Source organism: Hibiscus syriacus, unplaced genomic scaffold (assembly GCF_006381635.1).
Source record: "Hibiscus syriacus cultivar Baekdansim isolate YM2019G1 unplaced genomic scaffold, ASM638163v2 tig00112523_pilon, whole genome shotgun sequence".
NCBI classification, from domain to species: domain Eukaryota; kingdom Viridiplantae; phylum Streptophyta; class Magnoliopsida; order Malvales; family Malvaceae; genus Hibiscus; species Hibiscus syriacus.
The window spans coordinates 475,841-484,757 of NW_024063355.1; the positions used below are offsets into that span (position 1 = coordinate 475,841).

Here is an 8,917-nt window from a genome sequence, read left to right on the forward strand (position 1 = left end):
CTAACTGATCGTTTCAGACCGGAACGTGGGCTGCGAAAGGGAGATCCACTTTCTTCGTTTCTCTTTGTGTTATGTGCCTAAGGGTTGTCTTCATTTATTCATGCTGAACAGAGGGAGGGTAACCTCTGGGGACTCCGAGTGTGCTGAACTGGCCCTCGTTTGACACATTTATTCTATGCTGATGATTGTCTTCTTTTCCTTTGTTGTTCGGCGAATGAGTTTGTCCGAGTGCGAGAAGTGTTGGATATTTATGAAAGTGCTTTTGGTTAGAAGGTGAATTACACTAAACCCAATATTTATTTTGGTCCTTCTACTCCTGATAGCATATGGTGAAATTTGAGTTCTTTAATTGGGGTGAATATCGTTTCGGATCCTGGGATGTATTTGGGTATGCCATTGGTGATTGGTCGGAACCGTTCTGACGTATTTGGTTTCATCCGTGACAAAGTGACATCTCGTGTGTGTGGCTGGACCAAACATACTTTGTCGTATGGAGGTCGTACTGTGTATATAAAAGCCGTGGGGAAAACTCTCCCTACGTTTCTTATGGAGTGTTTCTTACTTCCTAAGGGGATTTTGCATGACATTTCGTCGATGCTCCGTTCCTATTGGTGGTCGAGAGATCCATCTGATCGTGGCTAGCCTCTCGTCGCTTGGGAAACCATTTGTCAACCGAAACGTGTGGGGGTCATTGTTCCCATGATCTTCGCCAATTTAATTTTGCAATGCTTGGTAAACAAATTTGTCGTTGTATTCGTCACCCCCACCGGCTTGGTTTCTCAGTTTCTTTCAGCGAAATATTTTCCGGATGGTCGAATTTTGCATTCTCCGCTCGGCATTCGTCCTTCATTCAATTGGTGGAGTATTTGGAATGCTTTTTAAGAGTTCAAGTCAAGTTTCTTTTATCAGATTGGTATTAACAATTTCGTTCAAATACATATTGACCGTTGGGGGGAAGTTTCTGCTGTTCAGTTGCAAGCTACGTACACTAATAATTTGGTAACTCCTATTTGTATCGGTGAGTTCATGGTCTATGAAGAAGCTCGCTGGAATGTGGCTCTTGTCCGACAAGTTTTTACTGCTGATGATGCTGCCATGGTGCTGAATTGTCCTATCGCTCCGGTTTTGTCCGATTTATTGATTTGGGAAGGCCACTCCTCTGGGAACTACACAGTTAAATTGGGTTTTGGTGGATGAGTCTCTCATCAGGATTTTCTGCATATACAAAGGCTCGAACATGAAACCTTACTTGTAAGATAATATTTATTTATAATTTTTTAATCATTGACAATACACACATGCACCTTGTAAACATGACTACTCGAATCCAAAACCTCTAAGGAGAACAACACTCTCCTTAACTAATTTGTATTTAAAAAGAAAATGAATTGTAAATTTTTAATCGAATTTATAAAAAATGCACAGTATAATGTAATACACCAACCACTCCCTAAATCGTAGTATCATACCCATTGATATACCACACATACTGAATACATATAAACTAGAATTCAACATTGATCGAAAGTAACGAATCTAGTTTGAGTAGACTTCTTCGATTCTATATCAATAATAAGTACATAAGTAACATGCATGCATGTTGAATTTTTTAAAATTTCTTCATGAATTTAGAGGAATCCATATTCGATTATGCATTGGAAAAGCGCTTGAGAGTTGAGACAACCCGTGTCCTTAGCAAGGCATGGTTCTACTGTTAAAGCTTTTAAATTTGGCAGAGTCGACTAACAGATCAAGTTCCTAATACACATGATGAAAATACAGAATGAATTACGCACGGTTGCCGTGGTAACACTCATCAGGGGTGCCAATAACTACATGATGCTCCCTTCTTGCAGTAACCGCTATCGTAAAATTTACAAACCCGCTGCCCTTTGGGTGGTGGTCTGAAAGAACCAACCCCATGTGGACCTCCATTCGATGACTGTCTATTCCAAGGATACCTGCCCCTACCAAAACTTGAATCTCTTGCATCGAAATCCCGGTCCCGGTCCCTTGAACCAACATATCTCTGTTGGCTTCCCCAGTCGGGTGGATGTGCTGCCGTCGTGCTTGAATTGATGCTTCTGTTTTCCTGGAATGCTCCCTGAGCTGTTCCCCTACTGACGTTTCTAGTCCCCTGACCTAAACCTCCCATAGTAAAAGTTGCATTTCCTTGAACTGATCCCGAATTGGGGCCTGTAGTTTCAGGCCCTGGTCTCCAAGCAGTCTCCACAGTAGCCATGCCCCAGGTTATTACCGAGGGTGCAGGAGGCTGCGTGTCTGAATGAGCTTCATATTGGTTAGCCGTGACATTGCTGGGCCTTGTAACTTCATCTGTTACAGGAGTTGAGGAAGAATGCTGACCGGAACTCTTATGAGCATCAAGAACTTCAGACTGAGAGACCCCAAACTGCTCATTGGTTGCAGTTGGCTGAGAAAGCATTTGTAGATCGTTTCCGGACCTCAAAGCAACACTTTCTCCTGGATCAGGTGCAGGACTCAGTCCTACAGGGCTAAAACAATCATGTTCAGCACCTTGAGCCAATTCTCCATCCGAACGCAACGTTGAAGTAGGTGAAGGCAAGCCATTAAGTGACTCCATTGCTTCAACTTCAGCCAAGAGATCCGAAACAGATTCATCAGCCAAAGAATACTCCCAACCAGATGCATTATTTGCATGATCTGTGGGAGAAGAATGTGTCAATTGGCTATTTCCTGAATTTGGTGTAGCAGAATGATTATTTCCCAAGTCAGTTGGTTTCAAAGAAAACTCGGGCACAAGATCCGGCCTCCATTCCTGTGCAGAAGGTTTCACTGGAGCGGAGGAATACCCACCCCATTCACCAGTAACTTCAGGAAGCTGTGATCCAGTACCCACTAGACTCAAAACAGTACCCCAACTAGGACCTGAATCCTGATGAGGAACACTCAAAGAAAGAAACTGTTTGGTTTCGGTAGCCTGAATTTTTGGGTCTTCGTTGCTCAGCTTTGATGTTGAGGTAGGAATATTCGAGAAATCAATATCCTGATTGTGCTCCGATGCTTCAAATTCCCTTGCCAGAGAAACAACCAGAATTCAAATCCCAACCATTTGAAGTATTGTTTACCGGTGAAGATCCGGCTTTGGCCACAAGATTTACCTGATTCTCTGTCACTATCTTGCTTCACATTTTCAGCAATAATTTGACCTTCGGAGGTCTTGTTCAAATCTTCATTCATGTCAATTGAACCACAGTCCCATCTTCCAACCCCATGACCGTTGCTAGCCTGATGAGACTCGGTTTCACAAGGTTTCTCAGATACTGTAGATGAGGGAAGGGAACTACTCACTTGGAGCTGGCCAGGGAAGTAATTATCACCCTTTACAGAGTTCGAATGTGGTAAATGACTTCCTGTGTGAACTGGATTTGAATTAACAATATCTACCAAGGCACTACAAGGAGAAGATTGAGAGTTCGATTCTTTGCTCTTCACATATTCATTGTTACCACAACGACCACTTGTATCATTCTGCATTGACTTCGAACTCTCTTCAACCTGTTTGTTTTCCATCGGATTCACATTCAAATCCCTATTCTCCCTAACATCACCATCGCTATTATGGCAACCATCACCAGAGGTAATCCTTGAGCCTTCAATTGGTACAGTGCTGTTATGAAGCAACTTTTGCTCTTGGCTGTGCTGCCCATCAAAAGCAACTGTTAAGATAATGGAGTCATCCTGCTTTTCACTTGTTCGCCATATTCTCAGATCAGGAGGGAAAAGGCCACACATGCTCCATTTTTGTAACATTGCTATAGAAAATGGCCCTTGAATTTTCCCGAGTGGGTCTTGATAGTGCCATATTTTATCTGTTTCAATATTAGTTACAGATAGCTCCACTCCTGTAGAATGCGATGGTATGCTAGCTTCCGTACCATCACTGTTCCTATCAACAGTTATGGGTTGACCATCAACCTTTTTGCTAGTTTTACAACTCTTATCATCGGCAATTATGGGTTGGCCATCACTGTTCCTATCAACAGCCAATTGGGTAGCAAAAGCTTTTGTGCCTCCTCTTGTTATGGTATCAACGAGCCTCGAATGATCTTTGGTGAGAAAGTGTGAATCAAGAAGCTTAAACATTTCAAAGTGGCCTACCCTTGTTTTTCCGAACAATTTTATAAGCATTGAATCACAAACAATGTAAGATTTCTGGCTAGGATCACGAAGATTGCTTCTTGTTATGTACTCGAGCAAAAGTGCCTGAACATCAAAACGAGAGACCATAGATGTGTCGCCATTTCTCATGTGTACCACAAATTCAAGAAGCTCCTTTGTTGCCCAATTTATGTCCTCAGGAAAAGACATCCCATTTGTAACATCTGCTCTTTCAGCTTCTAGAGATTCCACTTTGTTCAAAATGTTCTCTTGCCTTGATTTTCTTCTCTTGGAAGAACTTGCTCCTGGGTCTCCAAAATTATTTTCCCTGTTACCACATTTAGGATTACTACGGTTAATAAGTTGACCCGACAAATCACCGTTAGGAGCCATCATAGCAATTTCTTTGCAGGGATTTTTAGCTTTCATAAGCTCATCGAAACTTAACGATATTTTCTCTTTCAACAAAATCCAATAAACCTTGAAGAGATACTCCCAGCTAGTTTTGTCATCAAAATCCACTTGAACCTGCACAATATAATTAAAAGGCATTTAAGTTGGATAAAAACTATCTACTCTTCAATAATATAAGCATATACCTATCACTACAATAGTTACCAAATGAGGAAGCATACTAGGGGGAAAAGGCTGAGACATTCACAGTAATCAACTGTATAAGCCATATTTAATCATACCGTTTCCTTATTTTCTACTCCACGGTTTTCAATCAGCATTATAGTTCTCATGCACGTTTCACAAAATCCTTTAGTCCCTCTTACATTCACGTAATCAGCATCTTTACTGCAATTCTTGCACAAGGAATACGTACAAGTATAGCACATATAATATGAAGCTTTCAAACAAGCGCTACATATATGCCACCCTGAAATGTACAAATAGAACACCGGAAAATTAATTAAACAACTGAAGTATTGAAACTTACTAATAAATTGTCAAATTATATAAAAAAATATTAGCACAATAATCAATCCAGAACCAAACTCGAAGTCACTGAACAGACAAGTAAATTACCATTCACTTGAGAAGAAAGAACCCAAACCAATGCAATGACAGAAATGGAAGGCTAACAGTTAACAAGCCACCATCCAACAGGCATATGTTAATGGTAAATGAGATGAATAATCCATTAACCACTCGACAACAAAGAACCCAAACCAATGCAATGAGAGGCATGGAAAGCTACTATTCGACAAGCATGTGAACAGTAGGAACGTCAGTTAAATTAACTGTGAAGCAAGTAAAGAAGAGCATGGATCTGGATTAAAATAAGACAAGCTTCGAATTCAATAGACCTTAACACATATGTAAACGGAACTGAAATAAAAGTGAAAAATATGTGCAAGAGCTAACTAAAATGCAACATACCACAGTTCCATTTCGCCTTTGATTTAAAGAATTCCTCATCCCTTTTGATACATGCCGGATGGTATGCCTTAGGACAACCCCTGATACATTAAATCTCACATGACTAAGGAAGTAAACGGCAGAATCGCAAAACTATATTCATTAATATAATATATCATATATAAATATGTATGCATAACTATGTAGGAGCAAAAGGTAAAGTACACAAAGTAAAACAAATATATCACTGCAACAACATTCAAATTTTAACAGCAACAAGGTTTTCAGACCAAATGTACTGTGATAGAATTACTAATTACACAATCCTTCAATGAATTACGTGAACTTTATTGATTCTTGGCGTTTTAATATTGAAATAAAAAGTATAGAAAATCATTTGTTAAAAAATGCACACTTTTGTATTAAAAAAAGAAATGAGAACGAAGTTGAAACTTTAAAATCAAAGGTTATGTTACTTCTCTAATCTTTTATAAGGTGATTTCAATACGATTTTGTGTTGAAAATATGAGATAGTGATTAAGTATCAAATGCGACGAAGGTGCGAAATCAATAGAAAATCCTATTAAAAATTGTCTTTCAGTTTAAAAGCAATAATTTTAATTTTAATCTAATTTAAAAACTGTATTTATATAATAAAGGATATTCTTGAAAACTGCTAAAATCACGAGTCAGCTATATAGAAGAGAAATTTAGAATCTCACTTGCGATCACAAAGCACGAGACTTCCGCCATCGAAGCATATAAAGCAAACGTCTTCTTCATCGTCCATGTTAGGTGGCGGCACCGGCACCGATGATGACATGATTCTGGCCTGATTCTTCGGCGGCCTTCCCCGTCTCCGTTTTCCCGTGCTCATAATCTCGGAAGCTTTGACTCCATCCCCCGCCGCCTTCTCCACCACACCACCACCACCATCTCCTTGGATCGCCTCACCAGCGATTCCGAGATCATTCATATCCGTATTCTTCCGGTATCGATCGATGAACTCCACCCCTTGATGATCGAGATTCAAACTATTACCACTATTCCGAACATCACCGCCGTCGCCGATGTCTTATCTTGTGAACAAGGCTTATACAGAGTCGTGGTAGATTCAACTTGTTGACAATTTTTCAATCAAATAAAATGAAAAATAGAATCATGTATGTATATATATATATATATATGAGGTTAACCAAAAAAAAAAAGTTAACCCTAGAAATGGAATTTGAGAATGAGAAATGGTGGAGCTGTGAACAGTGGGGCCACATGGGAAGGCATTGTTTGGTAATAAACAAATAAAGGTTTAATTAGCTTAAAAACCTCTTTTTTTATTTATAAAAAGGCAGCCTTTCCTGGAGAAAGGAGGGGTTTGGTAGCTGAAACTCAATAATTAATTTTTACTTTGAAAGGAGGACCCAAACACGGCTCATTAATTTATTGGGTAAAGTACACAAATAGTCCCTACTATAGTATACTATTTTATTAAGTCCATTGACTATTAAAAGTTACAAAATGATCATCCAATTATAGAGTGTTGCTTTGTTGAGTCCATCGACTATTAAAAGTTACAAAATAATCATCTGACTATTTATAATATTCTACAATTGTCATTTCCTGTTAAAAAATTGATTGTATTCTGAGTTGAACGTTAACTTGTTGATTGTGATATAATAAAATATGATCTTAGAATCTCAAACGAATATCATATTCGGTCATCATGTTAACGTCGAGCTTAAACAATCCCTAATTTAAATGAAAACGGATAAATTTTAAACATAATAAATTATCAAATTATCATTTTATAATTTTTAATAATTAATACTTAACAAAATAATATTTTATAATCATAAAATTATTTTATTACTTTTAATAATTAGAGTAATTAATAAAATAGTACCGTCGTACCATCTCCGTAATTTTGCAGCTCTTAAACACCACGTGGTTAATTGGCACCACTATAAGCTAAGTTACATGCCAAAAAAGTTCATGTCGGCTCAATAATTTTTAATATTTTTTATTTTCCATTATTTTAACCTTTATATTTCAAAAAATAAATTTAATTTTCACAAACATAATCCATAAAACTTTAATAAAATTATTATAACAATTAAATAAGATATTTAATAGTTATCAAAATCTTCATCAAATACCAACATATATATTTAATATATGTATTTTACAGCCGATCCAAATTATCTTATTTCATTTTAATGTCATCAAATTTGATTAGATATTATCTTATTTTTATGTCATTTTATCTTATCCAATTTAAATCAATTTTATTTTATCTTCATGTAATCTTGTATTATTTTCGTATCATTAAATTTAATTCAATTTTATTTTATCGAGTCCAACAAAACACTCAACTAGACATGACCTAGCAACTTTGGCACGATTACACTTCCATAGAAGGCAATGTCCATATAAAATCACACCAAACGTTATTTATGATATATCATAATATTATAAATAATTCTACGTGGATTTAAAAGAAATTAAATAAATATATTTAATTCGATTAAAATATATAAATTTGACTCAAATAAAACATTGAATGATAAAACAGCTCTTGTAAACTTGAAAATCATACGTTAATCAGATGTGGGCATGGTGGAGAACAAATCACTGATTCTAAATCAGTGCTGTACGTGGGGCAAATCCTGAATGCTCCCATTGCTCAAATTGAACACACTTATTTTAGGACCATACGCCATTTTCTTCCATCGCCACACCATGTTCTTGTGCGTAAAATAAATGCAGTCATCACCATATCCGCGCAATTTATTGCACAAACATACTTTCCATCCCAAAAACAACGCATCTTCGCCGATAGATTGTATCAGATGCCATTCTCGACTACTCGTATCGAGCTTGAAAACCCTGAACCCCAGAGTCTCGTAGTGAGTTCTGTTGATTGAGATCGAGACAATGCGTTGTACCATAATTATCCCACCAGAAGATTCAACTAGATTTTGGGGTTATTATAGGAAGAGGAAAACGAATGCAATGTATGTGTTAATTCCTCTGATTCCCAATGACATTGACTTTCACAAAGTGGCGGGTATACATTATGTGAGACGATCGTTAAGCAACAAGACAAATCAGGGACGTACACATATTATATGTTAGGAGGCATGTTAGAAGATAAAAACGTATTATTAATAGAAAAAATACAAAATATAATAGAAATATATAATAATTTAAAATTTTCAGGGAAACCTTTATTCAACCATCCCCTCGATCCATCCCCGAGACAAACACAAACTAAGTACAACGTGTTTTTACGTGTAACTTGTTCCGACACTGTAATCTGTAAACTTACATGCATGTGGCAGAAGATACGTTCCATTGGCAACTATGTTTAGCTGTAACTGTTTAATATATAAACTGTTGATGACAACAGTACGAG

The 8,917-nt window shown here is 37.4% G+C and overlaps 1 pseudogene; it reads right to left on the minus strand.

Moving 5' to 3' along the window:
- Window positions 1–1,808: 1,808 nt before the first annotated feature.
- On the minus strand, window positions 1,809–6,651 carry LOC120181265 (annotated as a pseudogene).
- Between the last annotated feature and the right edge of the window lie 2,266 nt (window positions 6,652–8,917).